General features: G+C 40.8%; 1 pseudogene; it reads left to right on the forward strand.

Moving 5' to 3' along the window:
- Window positions 1–8,668: 8,668 nt before the first annotated feature.
- Window positions 8,669–23,987, forward strand: part of LOC118351466 (integrator complex subunit 4-like) — a 217,047-nt pseudogene continuing 201,728 nt past the window's right edge.

Here is a 23,987-nt window from a genome sequence, read left to right on the forward strand (position 1 = left end):
CTGAAAAACGAATATTTTCTTCAATGTTTCATGTTTTTTTTTTAATTGACATATAGAGAAAAAGGATGAAAATGAAGCTTCTGTAGCTGACACTGTACTCCATGTTCCATTTACCACCAGATATGGTGCTGCCTCATTATCATGAGAAGACACTTATGCATAAATATATATTCAGCACGTATCATTGATTATACAAACTCATGGAGATGTTCTCTCTCCTTCTGGAGGCAGGTAGTCTTACTGTCCAGCGGGGTTTGTCTCATGATGATGCCAGAGGTCAGCGACTCATTCCTTTTTTTGACTCCTCCTTTTTTATTTATTCTTTATAATTCATTCATTCTTCATGTATAATATAAGAAAATAGTTTAGGCTACTGAATCTATAATATTAAATGCAATTTTCTTTAAAATTCAGATACAAATATAAACTATCAATGTGAAGTATTAGTATTAGGACTACATCTTAAGAAATTCAAGGTAATGCTACTGTATTAATTTTTTTTAAGTTCTATGAGAGGCAGACCATCATGGTTATGTTAAAGATTCAAGATCAGGGGCAACTGGGTGGCTCAGTGGTTGAGCATCTGCCTTGGGCACAGGGTGTGATCCCAGGGTCCTGGGATCGAGTCCTACATCAGGCTTCTTGTGGGGAGCCTGCTTCTCCCTCTTTCTATGTCTTTGCATCTCTCTCTCTGTGTCTCTCATGAATAAATAAATAAAAATCTTAAAAAAATAAAGATTCAAGATTAAATTCTGCACTGATACCAAGTATGGCTTAATTCAGTAGCGTATCCTCATCTCTTGACATATAACTTACAGGCATTCAACATTTTCTTTTTTTTAAATTTTTATTTATTTATGATAGTCAGAGAGAGAGAGAGAGAGAGAGAGAGGCAGAGACATAGGCAGAGGGAGAAGCAGGCTCCATACACTGGGAGCCCGACGTGGGATTTGATCCCGGGTCTCCAGGATCACACCCCGGGCCAAAGGCAGGTGCCAAACCGCTGCACCACCCAGGGATCCCGAACATTTTCAAACATAATTGAGCTAGGTCAATTATCTGGAGGAAAAAAGTACAACTTAATTAATCTAAAACCACATTTATAGTGTTATGAGTAATGATTTGCATAAAAATACTGAAACAGCATTTTAGGATCTTTTGATGTTTGGATGCCCCCTAAGATGAACTCTTTAGCCAACACCCTGGGTTAACTGATGAACTCTGTCCCTTCTCTGTACCAGTGACTGAAGTCCACCCCACACGAACTTTCAGGTCATGAGGCTGTTCTCCAGCATCTCAGTGAAGCTCTTCTCTAGTCTTCGCACTGCCTGCGGCCAAAATTTATCCTCCTTATTGTAATTGTATGAGCAAATTAAGTTGAATTAATGTACAGGTAAATATAAATGAGGAAAGAAAGATGGCTTTTCTATGAATGTTTGAAGGATTAGTAAAAGCTACTAGTTAAAGACATTGATTTTTTTGTTATAGACATTTGAGGATGATTATAACCATCATGACATATTTTGCATCCAGATTGTTTCTCAGGTGTCTTTAAGTCTTGTTTCAGTGCAGAGTATCAGACTGCATCACCGTTGTGGTTGTGTCAGGTCATAAAGAGTTAGCTGTGAAGGGTGACCGAATGTCCAGTTATATGATTCAGGTGCAAAGGAAATGGATGTTGCATGCATATATACAAATGTGTGAGTTTTACAAGCTCTCTGCTTTAACCCACGTGTTTTTAATTGAGCCACTTTTCATTCTGATCCCTTTGTAAAAAAAAAAAAAAAAAAGCCTCCTGGGCACATCAAATGACGAGCTCACTAGACCACCAGCATTCATCATGGAAGACAGATGACACTGCATATCATTAGTGCAAAGGACAAAAGGGACAAGTGAGAGTGACTGGGAAAAGGGAGACTCCTCTCTTGACTGCTCACTCACACAAACTGGCAACCCCAAACTCTCTATCCTATTAAAAATAATTAAAAGTGCCATCTTCTTAGTAATTCTTACCTTACTAACAGGTGACCTGCACAGAGCAGTTGCATGTGTCAGCCTGCATCTTGGTTTAGGAAGCATTTCTCCCCTTGAAGGATTGAGAACTAGCAAATTACATGCTCAAAACAAAAGAAAGAAGTAACCTTACTATTTATAAATCTAGGCAGCTTTAAAATACATAAAATAAGTAGCTGGAAAAGTTTTAAATAACAGCTCATTCTTCTTTTCTTGTATCTCTCACTAAAGAAGTTCGAAGGAGCTTGGTCAATTATTTTGGGGAAAAAAAGAACAACTTTATGTTAATTAATCTACTAAAATCACATTTATAGTGCTATGAGCAATGATTTGCATAAAAATACTGAAATGACATTTTGGGATCTTTTGATGTTTGGGAATCCCATAAGGTTTATTTGTTTGTTTATTTCTGGCCATGAGGATAATTGCAATGTTGGGATAAAACATTTCAGGATTTCAGGATAAAGAGACACATCTCAAATCTGTTCTTAAATTATCAAGCAATCCTCCCTTACCAAATGGAAATAACTAAAGTTGTTTTCCACCTCATATTTTAGGGGAAAAAATGATGTGATATCTCTCTTCATGGAAACTACCGTATCTGCAACATATGATAAATGAGGCCATATATTTGATTACAGTGGCCCTAGTCGAGACCCTGGTTATTGACACTAGCAGCAATTTCTGCTCTTTCCACCACCTTTCCCCACAAAGTGATGTAAGTTAGATCTCAATAAATCTGTTCAATGTGGCTAGAAGTTTTACATCTATGAACATGTATCAATGAAGACTAGTGAAGCATGATACTGGATACTGAGCCCTTGTTTTTGAAATGATTACCAATTCTCAAAATGGTCTGTGCATTTAACACATGGGATTGTTAACATTTAGTGTAAAATTGTTCCTAGATGGTTTTGTGCTGTGAATTCTTTTTGTACTACATTCTTGATCATATGTCATTAGAGGAATGTGATTTTGGCAGTTCTTGTCTCAGCGACTGTTATTTGGTGCAAGTCATTAAATATTTAATGGGCGGGGACCTCTTCCAAAGTCTCTTAATAATTTCTTAGATTAACAGATCATGTGAAGTTCTTTTAAACGAGCTCATAAAAAATGATCTCCCAGTATTCTTGTAAAGAGATTTTTTCCTGCCAGCTTCTGATATAGAAGTATAAATACAAGACCAAAACATATAAAGACTAAATGTGGTTATACAAGTTATGTCAGTAAATTCTGACAGTATCGTCCTTCAGGTAAAAGGTTATTATGGGTGACAATGCACGATTTATAACAATCACATTTTGTTTCCCTTACCTTTGTCAAAGAACTAAAGAACAGTTTGGTGCATTTAATGTTTCAAAGAAGTTGAAGTGTTGGGATTGATCTTCATGCCTCCAGATCTTGGTCCTTGCAAGTTTGTCCCAAGCCTGAGACACACATCTACTCATTAGGTGCAGCAAAAGCGGATTTCTGAACTCTCAAGAATGTAGGATGTAACCTGGGCCGCAGAGAATCCAATACCGTGATCCTATTAAATCAATGATACTGCTTCAGAATGAGAGTAGGTACAGAACAAAGAGTCTTTTTATTCCTTTTTGAGTCCTCTTTTAGTCCATTGCAAACGTTTAGTCAGGAAGCCATGCTTTGTTAAAGAACATGTGTTTTTCAATTTCAAAAGCTTCTCTTAACAATCAAAAGTGGTGGCCTTGATTCATTCAATTTCTATAGTATTGCATTCATAAGAAAACATAGTATAAAGAACAGAGACCATATCGCAAACAGAGTTTCCTTATGACAGGGAGGAAAGTTTCCTTTACTAAGAAGCATAGGATTTGGAAAGGAGAGAAAGAGGAGAAGAAGAGTATAGGTATTATTATTATTTTTTTGAGTATAGGTATTAGTGATCTACCCACCTACTTGGGAACTAATGCCCTGGGGAGAGGGAAGAGGGAATGCTGTACACTCCTTTGCAAAGCCTTATATTCTGCCTTTTGTTGGTGTTATATAATCCCCGGGCAGAAAAGCAATGTCTGAGGAAGTATCTGAAGCCTGCCTCTTTCAAAGAATTCTGCATACTGTGGCATCATGAGGAAAATCAGCTGATAGCTTTTGGGTCTCCAGCAAGAATCACAGATTTGAGACAATCAGAAAAATGTAAAAGAGCCACTGTGGGGTGATGACAAGATCCAGAGGCATTAACAGACATGACACCACAGAATAAGCCAGACCAGTCATACCTCAGTAGGCACTCTGATGGGCCATCCAGTGATTAGAGAAGGAAAGGAAAATTCCAGAAGACAGCATGTGGACCTCTTTATACCCACCATGCTGGCATGGACCCAGAAGCCAGTTGTATGGGAGAGAAAGTTAGAGAAGACTCTGTAGAGGGGAGAAACAGTTGTGACTAGCGTTTAATAGATTTTTCCCCAAAGTATTTTGAATTCAAGTTGAATTAATCTTATTTGGCATCTATACAAAAAAAAATACAGTGTTACTGTATTTTTTCCTGCTAGTAAAAGGACTCAGATTCTGGAAGACTTGTGAGATTAAATAACAAAGGCAGCTAACTTTTCTCTGAACAGCTGAATTTACATTTAGTTCTATTATGTTTATGTCAGAGACACTAAATTTCAGGATTTTCTAAAACCAACCTTCCTGCTAAGTGTTGTCAGAATTTGGCCACACACAAGAGACAACAAGGATTTGCAATTACCCTCCATCCATAAACAACTAGAAAACTGGACATAGTTTAGGAAGTAACTACTTTAAGAAACTTGATGGTAGGCAGTATAGGAGAATAATCTTGGAGGAAAGAGAAAGGAATGAGGTGAACTCTACCTTTGTCTAGACCTTCTGCCTAGAAGAATTTCTACTGAAGTTCAGGAAGGGGAATTCTAACAAAACTTGTGTATATGAATGAATTGAGGAGATAGAAATCATCATTTGGGGGAGCCAAGGCAATTAGAATTTGTGAGGCAGACTACCTAAGAGGAGGGAGCTATGCAGAAGTGCTCAGGATATTTTCATGGAAGTTGCATCAAGTCTTTGGCTGAAAATGAATTTGCAGACACATCACTGGATCTGAATAATTTCAGAGAACAGAACAGTTACCAGTGAGCTGAACAATTAATTCCTGGAGATTGTAAAGGTCTGAGAATCATTCAAGTTCCCATAAACCCAAGTAAAGAGACCTTCATGAATACATGGTACATTTAGTGGAGAGCCCAGAGAAGCCTCATCTTAAAAGTGGGGCTAAATGAGCATTAAAGGTATTCTAAATTCACCCAAAAAGATGTAACAAATGCAGTACTCAAGAACATAAAACCATGATGTCCCACATCACTAAAACCACTGCATATATGAAGAAGCAGAAAAATGGGACCCATAACTTGGAGAAAAGTCAATCAATGAAACAGACCCAAAATTAAAAATATAATCAAATTAATTAACAGACAAGAACTTTAAAACAGCACAATCCAATATGTATATTGGATAGTGATAGAAATGCCTAGGACGAAGCCCAGAAAAATGACAAAGGCTGAAGAAAAATTAGTCTTTAGTGACGTTCTGAGACAATAACAAATGATTTGACACTTGTGCAACTGGAATTTCAGTAGATAAGGAAAGGAAGAGAAAAAAATACTTGATGACATAATAGTCCAACTTTTTTTCAAATTTAATAAGTTATAAACTTTCAGAACCAAAAGACAAAATGAAGCCTAAGTAAAATAAACATAAATCAAATCTCTCCAAGTCTTATTGTAATCAAGCTGACAAAAGAGTGTTAAAGAGGGAATCCTAAAAGCATCAAGAAAACAGACACATTGCATGCAGAGACACAAAGATAAACAAAACAGCAGACTTTTTGTCAGAAATCATTCAAACCAAAGAAAAGAGGCTTATCTCTATAAAATATTGACAGAAAAAAAATAAAATACAAAATAAAAATAAAATGTTGACAGAAAAAAAATCTAAATTCTATATTCAGCAAAATATCTTTCATAAATGAGAGTAAAGAGAAATTGACAAGGTTATTATATAACTCATAGGGAAATTCAAGTGATCTAGAATTTGCAAGTGATTTTTTAAAAATAATAAAGTTGGAGGATTTATTCCATTTGATTTCAAGATTACAAAGTTAAAGTACCAAGGCACTATAGTAATGGCAGAGAATAGACATTCAGATAAATGGAACAGAAATGACAATCCAGAAATACATCAATTACATAACCAATTGATTTTTCAACAAAGATGTCAAAAATTTAAGGCTTGGGGAAAGATTGTCTTTTTAGTAAACTATGCTAGAATAATTGGATACACACACACACACACACACACAAATGGACCTCAGCCTTCTCATTACACCATACCTGAAAAATAATTAAAAATAAACATAGGAGCTAAATCTTTTAAAAGAAAATATAAGGGAAGATCTTTGTAACCTTGATTTAGGCAGAGATTTCTTAGGCAAGACATAATAATAAGCCCATAAATGAAAATTTTGTTAATTGGACTCCACCAAAACCAAAAATTTTACTTGTCAAAGGACACTACTGAAAATGAAAAGGCAGCCACAAAATGAGAGAAAATATTTGCAAAACATACATCTGACTAAAGGTAGATCCAGACACATAGCCACAAAATATACAAAGAACTTGTATAACACAATAACAGGAGAAACTTTTCAATTAAGAAGTGAGCAAAAGAAAGACACTTCATAAAAGAAGACACTCTGGCTAACAAGCTCCTGGAAAGATACTCAACATCATCAAGCATTAAGAAAATGCAAACCAAAATTATAAAATACCAGTATGGAACCATTTAAAAGGTTAAAATAAAAAGGCTGAGAAATCCAATTATTGACAAGGATGTAGAGAACAGTGGAAGTCTCCTATATCTCTGGTAGGAATGCAAAACACTGAAATCACTTTGTATAATAGTCTGGAAATTTCTTTTTTTAAATTTATTTATGATAGTCACAGAGAGAGAGAGAGAGAGAGAGAGACACGCAGAGGCAGAAGCAGCTCCATGCACCGGGAGCCCGACGTGGGATTTGATCCCGGGTCTCCAGGATCGAGCCCTGGGCCAAAGGCAGGCGCTAAACCGCTGCGCCATCCAGGGATCCCTAGTCTGGCAATTTCTGAAAAAGTTAACCATAGGGCGCCCGGGCGGCTCAGTCCCTTAAACATCTGCCTTCCACTCAGGTCATGATACTGGGGCCCTGGGATTCGGCCCGCATCTGACACGTGGGCAGGTGCTCTCTCTCGTTCCCTCTCAAATAAATAAATAAAATCTTAAGGGAAAAAAAAAACATACAGTTAACCATGTGTCTACAGAAACAATAGCAAAAAATTTAAAAACTAAAAAATAGTAATGTTTGGCAGTGTTTTTAAAAACATATGTAGAAGTAAATTGAACGCAATTTTTGGCACAAAGAATGAGACAGGGAAATGGAAAATCCACCTATGCGAATTAGCATAATACTGTTTGAAGGGGATGATAATTCATTTTATTTTTTGAAGATTTTATTTATTCATTCATGAGAGGCGAGAGAGAGAGAGCGAGAAAGAGAGGCAGAGGCACAGGCAGAGGGAGAAGCCGGCTCCAGGCAGGGAGCCCATGCAGGGCTCGATCGGGGTCCCCAGGGTCACCCCCCGGCTGCAGGCGGCGCAAAACCGCTGGGCCCCGGGCTGCCCCGAAGGAGATGAGCACCTAAAAACGACAGCCCCTATGGACCCGTAGTGTTTCCTTTCTGGCTCCAAAAATCGTTTCTTTCGTCAGCTGAGAAAGCTTCTCCTAGGCTGCTGCTGCAGGCTCCTCCGGGACTTGGGCGCCCGCACAGCCGGCCCCGCGGCGCTGGGGTGACCCCCGGCCTCCGCCCCCCGCCTGCCAGGCTGGACGGCACCTTCCCCTGGGGCCCGGCAGGGGGGGGCAGCAAGTTCTCCAGCCTTTCCTCCTGTTCTCCGGGGCCTCTGTCCGAGCCGCCTTCCAGGGGGTCCCGGGGGGCCGGACGGTCCGTGAAGGGGGAGCCTGGCAGGGAGACCCCCGGACGGCGAGCTCTCCCCGCGCGGCCGCCCACTGCGAGAGCGGCTGGGGTGTGCAACAGCACGTGAACCCCACGGCTAGGCCCGCGGCCGCACCGACCACAAATCTGCGTCCAGGCAGAGGCTTCCGGCCGCAGGCGGGAAAGCGCCGGCTTCGAGCTTGCTTCCTCCCGCACGTCGAAGGCGAGCGCGGCTGCAGGCTCCGCGGGACCAGCTCCAGGCCCGGGGACGCCCGCCTGAGCGGAAGCAGCTCCGCTCCCACAGGCCTCGAGCGGCTCCGGCGCCCGCCGGCTCCGAGGAGCGACTGCGCACGCGCAAGTCGAGAGGCGGGCGGGGCCGTCGGGCGCCTGCAGCTGCCGGCGCGTGCGGGGCGCGGCGGCAGGGGCTCCCCGGGAGAGAGACCAGGGCTTCCGGGCGGCCTCCGAGATCCCGGGGCCGCGTGCTGGAAGCCTGCCTGAAAACACCCCGCCAGGGCCGCTCCTCTGCCGCCGGCTCCTGCCCGGCCACTGTTCGGGGCCCTTGGCCGCACGACGGACGGAGGACGGCTCTCTGTGGAGCAGCGCGCGGGCTCCCCGGCTCGCGCCCCCCCTGCCCGGGGCCTGCGGCGCGAGGTACGTGCGGCTCCCGGCCCTGCCTTCCTGTGGGCGCGACGAGGGGGAAGGTGGGATCAGGTGCGTCTCTGCAGCCCCACGAGGAGAGGGTTTTCATACAATTGGATGACAGGATGTTCCGCGGGAGGTGGAGGAGGGTACAGCGATGGCGGTTTGGTTTTGGCAGAGACTTTTTAAAAGTTCAGCTATAAGAATGAATCGAGACAGGGCATTCGTATTTAGATGGAGTGAATTCACCTGCCAAATCCATCCCATTAAAGAAAAAATGTGGGCAGCCCGGGTGGCTCACGGTTTAGCGTGGCCTGCAGCCCAGGGCGTGACCCTAGAGCCTCGGGATCGAGTCCCGCTTCGGGCCCCTGCCTGGGGCCTGCTTCTGTCTCTCTGTGTCTCATGAATAAATAAATAAATAAATAAATAAAATCCTTAAAAGAAACAAAAGAAAAAAAGTTAATGGTGTTTAGGAGAAGAGGAGGGAAACTGAATTTCTGGCCAAACACCAGTTGGTCATTACTGCTGAGCTTTACCACACAACTGTGTGTTCTGCTCTACCCTTGGTTTCAGTGCCCTCAAATACCATCACAAGTCAGGGGTGGGCTGCAGCTCTGGGAGTGTCCCTAACAATTCCCCTTTCTTTTAGGAGTTTGATGTCTTTCAGGATTTTCCTTTTTGTCGGTTAAAGCCGCTCACGAGATGGCATGGGTGGTGGGTTAGGTGGGGAAGTCAGATTGGTGTGGCCAAATGTGGAGAAAATTCCTAAAGACAGGATGATCAACAACAACAACCACAAGAGAAGACACCTGGGTGACCCAGTGGGTTAAGCCTTTGCCTTTGGCTCAGGTCATGATCCCAGGGTCCTGAAATGGAGCCCCGCATCAGGCTCCTTGCTCAGTGGGGAGTCTGCTTCTCCCTCTCCTGAGCTTGTGCTCTCTGTCACTGTCTCTGCGTCTCTCTCAAAGAAATAAATACAACCCTAAATAAAAACAGACAAGAAACAACAATAACGACAGGAGGAGCAAGATGGCGGAAGAGTAGGGTCTCCAAATCACCTGTCTCCACCAAACTACCTAGAAAACCTTCAAATTATCCTGAAAATCTATGAATTCGGCCTGAGATTTAAAGAGAGACCAGCTGGAATGCTACAGTGAGAAGAGTTCGCGCTTCTATCAAGGTAGGAAGACGGGGAAAAAGAAGTAAAGAAACAAAGGCCTCCAAGGGGGAGGGGCCCCGCGAGGAGCCGGACTGAGGCCGGGGCGAGTGTCCCCAGGACAGGAGAGCCCCGTCCCGGAGACGCAGGAGCTGCACCGACCTTCCCGGGGGAAAGGGGCTCGCAGGGAGGTGGAGCAGGACCCAGGAGGGCGGGGATGCCCTCGGGCTCCCCGGGACAGTAACAGCAACTGCGCGCCCAGGAGAGTGCGCCGAGCTCCCTAAGGGCTGCAGCGCGCACGGCAGGACCCGGCGGGACCAGGAGCAGCTCGGAGGGGCTTGGGCGGCAGCTCCGCGGAGGGGGCTGCGCGGCCCGGGAGCGCGAATCCAACAGCGCAGGCTCCGGAGCACAGGGCGCCGGGACACAGCCCAGGATCCGGCCTCCCCCGGGACAGGCAGAGGCCGGGAGGGCCCAGGACAGCAAGGACGCTCCTGCCCCAGCTGAGCAGAGCAGCGGCCCCGCCCCGGAGCCTCCAGGCCCTGCAGACGGAGTTCCTGCCGGAGCTGAATCCAGGTTTCCAGAGCTGCCCCGCCACTGGGGCTGTTCCTCCTGCGGCCTCACGGGGTAAACAACCCCCACTGAGCCCTGCACCAGGCAGGGGCACAGCAGCTCCCCCAACTGCTAACACCTGAAAATCAGCACAACAGGCCCCTCCCCCAGAACACCAGCTAGACTGACAACTTCCAGGAGAAGCCAAGGGACTTAAAGAACACAGAATCAGAAGATACTCCCCGGTGGTTCTTTTTTTGTTTGTTTGTTTTTGTTTTTGTTTTTGTTTTGTTTTGCTTTTTGATTTGTTTCCTTCCCCCACCCCCTTTTTTTCTCCTTTTTCTTTCTCTTTTTCTTCTTTTTTTTTTTTTCGTTTTTTTTCTTTTTCTTCCCTTTTTTTTTTCTCTTTCTCTTTTCTTTCCTTCTTTCTCTCCTCTCTTTTTCTCTTTTTCCCAATACAACTTGCTTTTGGCCACTCTGCACTGAGCAAAATGACTAGAAGGAAAACCTCACCTCAAAAGAAAGAATCAGAAACAGTCCTCTCTCCCACAGAGTTACAAAAATCTGGATTACAATTCAATGTCAGAAAGCCAATTCAGAAGCACTATTATACAGCTACTGGTGGCTCTAGAAAAAAGTATAAAGGACTCAAGAGACTTCATGACTGCAGAATTTAGAGCTAATCAGGCAGAAATTAAAAATCAATTGAATGAGATGCAATCCAAACTAGAAGTCCTAACGACGAGGGTTAACGAGGTGGAAGAACGAGTGAGTGACCTAGAAGACAAGTTGATAGCAAAGAGGGAAACTGAGGAAAAAAGAGACAAACAATTAAAAGACCATGAAGATAGATTAAGGGAAATAAACGACAGCCTGAGGAAGAAAAACCTACGTTTAATTGGGGTTCCCGAGGGCGCCGAAAGGGACAGAGGGCCAGAATATGTATTTGAACAAATTCTAGCTGAAAACTTTCCTAATCTGGGAAGGGAAACAGGCATTCAGATCCAGGAAATAGAGAGATCCCCCCCTAAAATCAATAAAAACCATTCAACACCTCGACATTTAATTGTGAAGCTTGCAAATTCCAAAGATAAAGAGAAGATCCTTAAAGCAGCAAGAGACAAGAAATCCCTGACTTTTATGGGGAGGAGTATTAGGGTAACAGCAGACCTCTCCACAGAGACCTGGCAGGCCAGAAAGGGCTGGCAGGATATATTCAGGGTCCTAAATGAGAAGAACATGCAACCAAGAATACTTTATCCAGCAAGGCTCTCATTCAAAATGGAAGGAGAGATAAAGAGCTTCCAAGACAGGCAGCAACTAAAAGAATATGTGACCTCCAAACCAGCTCTGCAAGAAATTTTAAGGGGGCCTCTTAAAATTCCCCTTTAAGAAGAAGTTCAGTGGAACAGTCCACAAAAACAAAGACTGAATAGATATCATGATGACAGTAAACTCATATCTCTCAATAGTAACTCTGAATGTGAACGGGCTTAATGACCCCATCAAAAGGCGCAGGGTTTCAGACTGGATAAAAAAGCAGGACCCATCTATTTGCTGTCTACAAGAGACTCATTTTAGACAGAAGGACACCTACAGCCTGAAAATAAAAGGTTGGAGAACCATTTACCATTCGAATGGTCCTCAAAAGAAAGCAGGGGTAGCCATCCTTATATCAGATAAACTAAAATTTACCCCAAAGACTGTAGTGAGAGATGAAGAGGGACACTATATCATACTTAAAGGATCTATTCAACAAGAGGACTTAACAATCCTCAATATATATGCTCCGAATGTGGGAGCTGCCAAATATATAAATCAATTATTAACCAAAGTGAAGAAATACTTAGATAATAATACACTTATACTTGGTGACTTCAATCTAGCTCTTTCTATACTCGATAGGTCTTCTAAGCAAAACATCTCCAAAGAAACGAGAGCTTTAAATGATACACTGGACCAGATGGATTTCACAGATATCTACAGAACTTTACATCCAAACTCAACTGAATACACATTCTTCTCAAGCGCACATGGAACTTTCTCCAGAATAGACCACATATTGGGTCACAAATCGGGTCTGAACCGATACCAAAAGATTGGGATTGTCCCCTGCATATTCTCGTACCATAATGCCTTGAAATTAGAACTAAATCACAACAAGAAGTTTGGAAGGACCTCAAACACATGGAGGTTAAGGACCATCCTGCTAAAAGATAAAAGGGTCAACCAGGAAATGAAGGAAGAATTAAAAAGATTCGTGGAAACTAATGAGAATGAAGATACAACTGTTCAAAATCTTTGGGATGCAGCAAAAGCAGTCCTAAGGGGGAAATACATCGCAATACAAGCATCCATTCAAAAACTGGAAAGAACTCAAATACAAAAGCTAACCTTACACATAAAGGAGCTAGAGAAAAAACAGCAAATAGATCCTACACCCAAGAGAAGAAGGGAGTTAATAAAGATTTGAGCAGAACTCAACGAAATCGAGACCAGAAGAACTGTGGAACAGATCAACAGAACCAGGAGTTGGTTCTTTGAAAGAATTAATAATATAGATAAACCATTAGCCAGCCTTATTAAAAAGAAGAGAGAGAAGACTCAAATTAATAAAATCATGAATGAGAAAGGAGAGATCACTACCAACACCAAGGAAATACAAACGATTTTAAAAACATATTATGAACAGCTATACGCCAATAAATTAGGCAATCTAGAAGAAATGGACGCATTCCTGGAAAGCCACAAACTACCAAAACTGGAACAGGAAGAAATAAAAAACCTGAACAGGCCAATAACCAGGGAGGAAATTGAAGCAGTCATCAAAAACCTCCCAAGACACAAGAGTCCAGGGCCAGATGGCTTCCCAGGAGAATTTTATCAAACGTTTAAAGAAGAAATCATACCTATTCTCCTAAAGCTGTTTGGAAAGATAGAAAGAGATGGAGTACTTCCAAATTCGTTCTATGAAGCCAGCATCACCTTAATTCCAAAGCCAGACAAAGACCCCGCCAAAAAGGAGAATTACAGACCAATATCCCTGATGAACATGGATGCAAAAATTCTCAACAGAATACTGGCCAATAGGATCCAACAATACATTAAGAAAATTATTCACCATGACCAAGTAGGATTTATCCCTGGGACACAAGGCTGGTTCAACACCCGTAAAACAATCAATGTGATTCATCATATCAGCAAGAGAAAAACCAAGAACCATATGATCCTCTCATTGGATGCAGAGAAAGCATTTGACAAAATACAGCATCCATTCCTGATCAAAACTCTTCAGAGTGTAGGGATAGAGGGAACATTCCTCGACATCTTAAAAGCCATCTATGAAAAGCCCACAGCAAATATCATTCTCAATGGGGAAGCACTGGGAGCCTTTCCCCTAAGATCAGGAACAAGACAGGGATGTCCACTCTCACCACTGCTGTTCAACATAGTACTGGAAGTCCTAGCCTCAGCAATCAGACAACAAAAAGACATTAAAGGCATTCAAATTGGCAAATAAGAAGTCAAACTCTCCCTCTTCGCCGATGACATGATACTCTACATAGAAAACCCAAAAGTCTCCACCCCAAGATTGCTAGAACTCATACAGCAATTCGGTAGCGTGGCAGGATACAAAATCAATGCCCAGAAGTCAGTGGCATTTCTATACACTAACAATGAGACTGAAGAAAGAGAAATTAAGGAGTCAATCCCATTTACAATTGCACCCAAAAGCATAAGATACCTAGGAATAAACCTCACCAAAGATGTAAAGGATCTATACCCTCAAAACTATAGAACACTTCTGAAAGAAATTGAGGAAGACACAAAGAGATGGAAAAATATTCCATGCTCATGGATTGGCAGAATTAATATTGTGAAAATGTCAATGTTACCCAGGGCAATATACACGTTTAATGCAATCCCTATCAAAATACCATGGACTTTCTTCAGAGAGTTAGAACAAATTATTTTAAGATTTGTGTGGAATCAGAAAAGACCCCGAATAGCCAGGGGAATTTTAAAAAAGAAAACCATATCTGGGGGCATCACAATGCCAGATTTCAGGTTGTACTACAAAGCTGTGGTCATCAAGACAGTGTGGTACTGGCACAAAAACAGACACATAGATCAGTGGAACAGAATAGAGAATCCAGAAGTGGACCCTGAACTTTATGGGCAACTAATATTCGATAAAGGAGGAAAGACTATCCATTGGAAGAAAGACAGTCTCTTCAATAAATGGTGCTGGGAAAATTGGACATCCACATGCAGAAGAATGAAACTAGACCACTCTCTTTCACCATACACAAAGATAAACTCAAAATGGATGAAAGATCTAAATGTGAGACAAGATTCCATCAAAATCCTAGAGAAGAACACAGGCAACACCCTTTTTGAACTCGGCCATAGTAACTTCTTGCAAGATACATCCACGAAGGCAAAAGAAACAAAAGCAAAAATGAACTATTGGGACTTCATCAAGATAAGAAGCTTTTGCACAGCAAAGGATACAGTCAACAAAACTCAAAGACAACCTACAGAATGGGAGAAGATATTTGCAAATGACATATCAGATAAAGGGCTAGTTTCCAAGATCTATAAAGAACTTCTTAAACTCAACACCAAAGAAACAAACAATCCAATCATGAAATGGGCAAAAGACATGAACAGAAATCTCACAGAGGAAGACATAGACATGGCCAACATGCATATGAGAAAATGCTCTGCATCACTTGCCATCAGGGAAATACAAATCAAAACTACGAGATACCACCTCACACCAGTGAGAATGGGGAAAATTAACAAGGCAGGAAACAACAAATGTTGGAGAGGATGCGGAGAAAAGGGAACCCTCTTACACTGTTGGTGGGAATGTGAACTGGTGCAGCCACTCTGGAAAACTGTGTGGAGGTTCCTCAAACAGTTAAAAATATACCTGCCCTACGACCCAGCAATTGCACTGTTGGCGATTTACCCCAAAGATACAAATGCAATGAAACGCCGGGACACCTGCACCCCGATGTTTATAGCAGCAATGGCCACGATAGCCAAACTGTGGAAGGAGCCTCGGTGTCCGTCGAAAGATGAATGGATACAGAAGATGTGGTTTATGTATACAATGGAATATTACTCAGCCATTAGAAATGACAAATACCCACCATTTGCTTCAACGTGGATGGAACTGGAGGGTATTATGCTGAGTGAAGTAAGTCAGTCGGAGAAGGACAAACATTATATGTTCTCATTCATTTGGGGAATATAAATAATAGTGAAAGGGAAAATAAGGGAAGGGAGAAGAAATGTGTGGGAAATATCAGAAAGGGAGACATAAGGTAAAGACTGCTAACTCTGGGAAACGAACTAGGCGTGGTAGAAGGGGAGGAGGGCGGGGGGTGGGAGTGAATGGGTGACGGGCACTGGGTGTTATTCTGTATGTTAGTAAATTGAACATCAATTAAAAAAAAAAAAAAGAAACAACAATAACAAGACCGGGTCCCAGAGATTATTCCAAAGAGCAGCACGAAAGTCCCATTTATCTGAAGTGTGTCTTCTTATCAAATAATTTGAATTTGCTGTGGTCAGGGTCTGTAGAAGTCTTCATGGGATCATGGATTACACAGGACTGGAAGGGACTTTAAGAAATAAAGTAGGTTTTGTACTGGACTTAAAAGAAAAGGAGTTAAGAGTTCATGGGGTACGAAAAGGGTCTGATTTTCATCTAGATTTCACCTTCCACTCCAAAAAGTCCAAAGCCAAAGTGGCAAAAGTAACTGAGTAAAGCACACATATGGGGAATGCCTTTGCTCAATTTTTCCCTTGTTTTTTAGGAAGACCAAAATGATCTTTTGTACTGCAAGGTGCTAACACTTGATATAGAAGAAAATCTACATAAACCAACATATCTGTCTGCAACAGGTAGGTACTATTTAAATGCCTTTTAGGGAGAAAGGATAAGGTCTGAATCTTGGCCGTGTCTTTAGCTTCTTTCCCAATATCTAGGCTTTGCCATCCAGGAAAAACCCAGAGCATTGTACTAAATCAAAGTAATTGATTGCTTTACTGAGGGGTAACTTGAAAGTTTAGAGAGTTGGACTTCTGTGGTTATTGTTTGTATAAATAATGTGTTTTATGAACCATAGTGATATGTGATAAAATCTCATAAACACCTATAGATGTACTCAAATCACCTTAGATTAGGTAGTGGACTTTTAATAAAAGTTCTGCACATTTGCTTCTAGATTTCCTGGTTGATTTCTTAGAATCCTGGCAGCTTCTGAGCAACAGTTTTTCTAAGACTCTGAGGCAGTAGTTATATCGTTTAAGAATCCAATCAGTAGTTTTATCCTTATTCTGGATACACTTCCATTATAAACAGTTGATGGATATACACACACACACACACACACACACACGTGTGTGTGTGCTAAGAGCACACAAAGCAACAGTACTAAAGCCTCACCCAAATGCTTTTCCCTGGAAAAGCTCTCCTCTAAAGTGCATCAACAAACTGAAGGTACCTTTTTATTACTCCGTGGGGGAAAATGTACAGAGCTCTATGTATACATATGTTCACACCCACCAAATTGTTACTGCAGTGGGCTGTGTTTTCATACAAACGTAAATTTTGAGAGAAAAGTCAAAGGTGCTTCAGCCTTGTACTGTGTATATATATTAAAAAAAACAAAGTTTTGTAAAAAAAAAATGCACACCCAGGTCCATACATAAAAGCCATTATCCCTCAAATGTTTTTCATCTTATTCATAAGCCAAAACTGAGTACTATTGAGGAACATATGGTTCTCTAAAAATCTATTAAGGAAAAATTTGGATTTAAGAGAAATAATTATCCATTAAATTCTCAAAACATTCTCAGAGCACCTGGGTGGCTCAGTTGATCAAGTGTCTGACTCTTGGTATCAGCTCAAATCATGATCTTAGGGTCATGAGTTCAGGTTCTGCATTGGGCTCCATATAAATAATAATAAATATTATTAAAATAATAATAATAATAATATAAAAGGAAATTATTAGGACATTTTCAATCTAGACTTTACCCTTAAGTGGAAAGAATGGAGAAATTTAATATGTCCAATTTTTATCGTTGTTTTTCCTCTGTTCTGTGCAAGAAAAACCAATAGAATTAATGTGGTATTGGTGTTATTTTCTTATTCTGGTTAGCTTACCTTAATAATATCACTTAATATTTCTTTTCTTTTATACTAAGTTTCTGAGCTGTTCATGTACAATGAATGTATCTGTGTTGTGATTTCCTAGTTTGTTCATGGAATGTACTATTTTATTTCTGAATATCTGATCATATTTAAATGCCTTAAACTTTCCTGGTCAAAGAGTAACTTCTTTTCCCTTTAATATTCTGCAGAGGAATTAAGCAGATTCTTACAGGTTGAAATGTTTAAATATGTCTTCAGAACACTCATGGGAGAAACAGTAACTCTGTCACATTTTTAGCAACAGAACACTTAAAAGAAGTAGCTGTCCAACAAAACTAAACCTGCTTGTGAAGTCCACTAGAGTTGATCCCATCCTAAATTACTTGGCTGCATTAGTACATTCGTATAAGAAAGAGCAAAACATAACTGGAAGGTAAGATAGCTGTGTCTGAAACACATGAAGTACTGATATCTATTAACAGACATCAGTTTCTAACTTGTGGTTTCAAATTATGAAAGGGAATTTGTTTGAGATGCTTTCTCATTTTTGCAAAACTTAAGATAATTTTAGAATAGGTTAGATTTAGAATAGGGTTTTTTCTTAGTTTGAAGAAATAGTTGAAAAAGTAAATAGGAATTGTGTGCCATGGCCCCTCCTCCATCCACTGGGTCTCAGAAACAGCGTTCTGCTCTTCCTCTTGGCTTACGGAAACCAAGTTTCTGTACTTGTGCCGCTAGGTGGACACTGTGGGTGGACAGGGAGGGACAGAAGGAACAGAATACACAGACTTCTCTTTCCATTTCAGTTTTCTATCATCTATCGGCTATGAATGACCAAGCCTTGTTTCTGCCCACTTGCAGCCCCCTGAAGTGAAGCTGTAAGAGAACACCACCCCCCACCCCACGCCAACATTCACAAATTTATAGCTTCTGGGTCACATTAGAATGTTTTAATTGTTTTAAATTCAACTTTGCTTTTTTGTTCTTTGCTTGTTTTAAAGTAAACGTTGGGGATCCCTGGGTGGCGCAGCGGTTTGGCGCCTGCCTTTGGCCCAGGGCGTGATCCTGGAGACCCGGGATCGAATCCCACGTCGGGCTCCCGGTGCATGGAGCCTGCTTCTCCCTCTGCCTGTGTCTCAGCCTCTCTCCTCTCTGTGTGACTATCATAAATAAATAAAAAAAATTTAAAAAAATAAAATAAAGTAAACTTTGTATTCAAGTATTCGTCATACTTGAATACAGAATGATACACAAATCAAAGTGTATTAAATACACTTTATAAAATATTATTTATTATTATTATTATTATTATTATTATTATATAAAATGTATTATATTAATTGGAACTGATCACATCGTGGGGAAAGTTGGCTGGGGCCTGAGTGGCAGTTACAAATTCCAACTGCTTGAGTACTTGATGAACATTGGTTTAGTGAAAGGTGTTAGGACCAGGTTTTGCCAAATTCTATAACTATTCTTAGATTGTGGTATGTGCCTTTATTCTGTAATTACATTTAGGCTGCTTCAGATATCTTCATTACTCCAGTAATAAAATTGTATAGTCACAGTCAGAATCTCCCAGTTAGTAAATTAATTACTGCAAATTAATTGGCTACCTTCAAAGGCTGATGAACAGGATACCTCTTATTGATTGTAGTATTGAGTATTGTGTGACTACTGAGTATAGCTCCTGCACCCCTCCCCACTTCTTTCTAATGCTGATTTTCATTCAGATAATTTAATCTCTTTCATATGGCCATATGCTTTCCTAATCCAATTATGGTAATCTTTTTTTAATTGTATTTATGTTCTAGTTAACATACATTTGTAATATTGGTTTCAGGAGTAGAATTCAGTAATTCATCACTTGCATACAACACCCAGTGCTCATCCTGACAAGTGTCCTCACCACCCATCTAGCCCATCCCCTGCTCATCTCCCTCCAGCAGCCCTCAGTTTGTTCTCTGTCATTAGGTCTCTTATAGTTTGTTGCCTTCTCTCTTTTTTCCCCTTTTCCCCCCTTTCCCATATGTTCATCTGTTTTGTTTCTTAAATTCCACATATGAGTGTGAAATCATATAGCATTTGTCTTTTTCTTACTGACTTATTTCACTTAGCATAATATGCCCGAGCTCCATCCACATTGTTGCAAATGGCAAGATTTCATTCTGAGTAATACTCCATTGTATATAAAAGAATGCGTATTCTGCTTTGGGATGAAATGTCCTGAGTATATATACCTGTTAAGTCCATCTGGTCTAGTGTATCATTCAAACACTTGTTACTGTCTTTGTTTTAAAATCTAGTTTGATATAAGTTTGGCAACTCTGGCTTTGTTTTGCCATCCATTAGCATGATAAGTGGTGCTCCATCACCTTAGTTTCAATATGGGGGTGTCTTTAGGTCTAAAATGAGTCTCTTGTAGGTAGCATATAGATGTGCCTTTTTAAAAAATCTATTCTGATAACCCTATGTCTTTTGATTGGAAATTTAGTCCATATACATTCAGATTGCTTATTGAAAGATATGAATTTCATGCCACTGTGTTACCTGTAAAGTTGGTGTTTCTGGTGATGTTCCTTTCTAGTCTGTTGCTTTTTGAAAAAGATTATTTATTTATTTATTCAGAGAGAGAGAGAGGCAGAGAGGCAGAGAGGCAGGGAGGCAGAGACACAGGCAGAGGGAGAAGCAGGCTCCATGCAGGGAGGCCGACGTGGGACTTAATCCTGGAGATCCAGGATCACACCCCGGGCTGCAGGCAGTGCTAAACTGCTGGACCACCAAGGCTGCCCGTCTTTGTTACTTTTGATCTTTTTTCTCCACTCAGTTCCTCTTAATATTTCTTGCAGGGCTGGCTTAGTGGTCTATGAACTCCTTTAGTTTTTGTTTGTCTGGGACACTCTTTTTCTCTCTTCCTATTCTAAATGACAGCCTTGCCAGATAAAATATTCTTGGCTGCATATTTTCCCCATTCAGCACAATTATGGTAATCTCATTGTTCTTGGCTGCTCATAGTTTAGAAACAGGTATGATGCATTTCTGGTCAATGAGCTATGAAGTGGAATATTCTGGGAGCTCAAGGAAAAACTTTGTCATAATTAAAGAGACACAAAAAGACAGCATTTTTACTGGATATCATTTTGTCACATATGGTGTAAGGTAGTTAACATAAGGATAAGCCTATATCCTGAATAATGCAATCTAGAAAAATGGAAAGATCCTTGATGATGTTGTCGAGGCACTGAATTAAGCAACCCTGTAGCTGCCTAACTGCTGAATTTCTCACATGAAATGATCAATTTCTTTTTTTTAAAATTTTTTTAAAATTTTTATTTATTTATGATAGTCACAGAGAGAGAGAGAGAGGCAGAGAGAGAAGCAGGCTCCATGCACCGGGAGCCCGACGTGGGATTCGATCCCGGGTCTCCAGGATTGCGCCCTGGGCCAAAGGCAGGCACTTAACTGCTGCACCACCCAGGGATCCCGAAATGATCAATTTCTTAAGACATCAGCTAGTTAGGTCAGGATTTTCTGTTTCTTGTAGCTGAAATCTTCCTAATTAATACAGTAGGGCAACCACTTCATTAGTGAATGATTTACATTTAAAAGGTTTATCAGGAAAAAAAAAAGGTTTATCAGGCTATGTAGACAGGTTTTTATCTCAGTCTTTTTCACAGAATAAACTATCCTAGAAAGGAGAGGGAAAATTGGATGATGGTAGAAAGATAAAACTGAGTAAGGTTAAACAACAAAAGATGTGATAGTAGCTGAGACCAGGAGTCAGAATGTATTCTAACACATTCGTTTAGATTAAAAAATGTCATATATATATAGTGCATATATATATCCTAAGTGTATGTGTATATGTCTATGTTTCCTCTAAGAGTGTGCAGATAGTTCGTATAGTTTGTGCTTCTGATGAATCTCGAGTACTTTCATGTTTCTTAAATTGCTAAACCTAAATTATTAATGTGTTTACTTAACAAAGTCATCTTATCTACCATTTATTGAGCTTAGCTTCAATAAACTTTGAACATAAAGGTTTCTGTGAACTAAGCTTCTTTTCTGAAACTGATTTATCATCTCAGTATAAGCAGGAACAAAGAATACTGGCTTCAATAAAAGGCAGGTGTGGATCCCCTCCTCTAGCCATCTCTCTCCCACCAGTGTGTCCCAGAGCCCTGAGAGTGGGGCAAAGCTCTTTCTTTTTCTGGAGTGAGAACCCTCTCTGGCAGTTTCTTCTCAGTTGTTTGTGATCCACTAGCCTCTGGAAGGGGAAGGGCAAGATGTGCAGACTTCCTATGTTACTTTCCAAGAGCTTCAGCCTTCTTGAAGGGTCAAGGAGAAGGATATTGTGGATCAAATAGACACGAATCCTGACTATATATTTAGAAATGCTCAGCATAGTTGGTTGAATTTAGAGGCAGAGTTTTTCATTGTGATCAGTTTCCTATTCCTTTGGAGGCAGGTATCTTATCTGTCCACCTGTCTGTCTATCCACCTATAGCTTCCTAGTTCATCTTCTCTGGTATGTTCTATTCTGCCGATGAAAAGGAAACAGTTACACCATCACATCATTTGACAGGAACTTTATATTAGAAGTTAGAAGTCATAAAGGAGGAACAGAAATGTTTTTTTAGGAAGAGTTAGATAAGTAGAAGATAACTTCTATAAAGTCACATGTGTCAGAAAATAGACATAGGTGTTTAGAGTCCTGGGAAGAGTATGGGAGGAGGGGTAACATGTTGGCTAAACAGTGATGTGGCATTAGCCTAGACTAAGACTACTGACTCTGATCTACAGGCCAGATCCTAACTGCTGCCTGGTTTATTTTTTTTAATAATATTATTTATTTATTTATTTATTTATTTATTTATTTATTTATTCATTCATTCATTCATTCATTCATTCATTCATTCATGAGAGACATAGAGAGAGAGGCAGAGACACAGGCAGAGGGAGAAGCAGGCTCCATTCAGGGAGCCTGACGTGGGACTCAATCCCGGGTCTCCAGGATCATGCCCCGGGCTGAAGGCGGCACTAAACCACTGAGCCACCTGGTCTGCCCTGCTGCCTGTTTTTGTATGGTACACAAGTGAAGGGAAGGTTTCAACATTTTTAAATGGTTGAAAAAAATTAGAAGAATATTTTGTGATACATGAAAATTTTATAAAATTGAAACTTGAGGTTCCATACATGGTTTTATTGATGTGGAACCATGCCCATTTATTTACATATTTTTTGTGACTGTTTTTGAGATAGGAAGGCAGAGTTGAACAGATATAATTGTCCTGAAACAAAGGCTTAAATATTTACTGTCTAGCTCTTTACAGAAAGTTTGCTAACCTCTGACCTAGACCACTGCTTCTCAACCCCTAATAGTTTGTAAATCATTTGAAGATTTTGTGAAAATGTCTAGTTTCTGATTCAGTAGGTCAAGGGAGCCTAAGTGTCAGTATTTCTTTTTTTTAAGATTTTATTTATTTATACATGAGAGACACAGAGAGGCAGAGACACAGGCAGAGGAAGAAGCAGGCTCCATGCAGGAAGCCTGATGCGGGAATCGATCCCAGGCCTCCAGGCTCACCCCCTAGGCGGAAGGCAGGTGCTAAACCGCTGAGCCACCCAGGGATCCCAGTGTCTGTAGTTTTAATGAACTGAGGACCACATAGTAAGTGGCAAAGCTCTAGTGCAGGATTAACACACTTATTTTTTAAAGAGCCAAGTAATAAATGGTTCAGAATCTGTAGCCTATCCAGTCCTTTTCTTTACAACTATGTACATCTGCTGGGTAATGTAGACATAGACACCATATAAAAGAGCAGGAGGGGCTGTGTTCCAATAAACATTTACGGAAGTAGGCTTTGGGCTGGAATTGGCACGAAGATTTACTTTAGCATTCACTGGCCTCAGCTGTTAAGTGTGGGTGTCCGTTAAGTAATAGACACAGTCCTACCTTCAACTTGCTTACTAGTTTTATAACGTATTCCAGTAATGATGATAAAGACAGCAGTTAACTTGTATTGGGTAATTATCATATGCCAGGCTCTATGTGAAGCACTATGAGCCATCTCTTATTTAATTACCACAACAAATCCTAGGAAGCAGATACCATCATTATCCTTGCTGACAGATGAGAATAGTGAGCTTAAGAAAAAAAAATTAAAGCTGTCAACAGCAAATCAGTGGGGGCCTAGGGTAAGGCATAACTCATGATTATTGAATGACCGTTGGATTATTAGATGACTGGATCAAATGTGTGCACTCATAGGAGTTCCACAAGCTGGAGAACAAAACTGTGACTCTACTGGCTTCCTTCATTGTGAGGCCTGGTTCTCGAGGACCTGAACAGTAAAAGATAAGACATCTCTTTAGAGGCAACATTAAATGTAGGTGTCAGATACTGGATGTTTGACTCAGTCCAGAGCTTTCTTTTTCATGAAAGATTTAGT

The sequence above is a fragment of the Canis lupus genome, chromosome 19, assembly GCF_003254725.2.
Source record: "Canis lupus dingo isolate Sandy chromosome 19, ASM325472v2, whole genome shotgun sequence".
Lineage (NCBI taxonomy): Eukaryota > Metazoa > Chordata > Mammalia > Carnivora > Canidae > Canis > Canis lupus.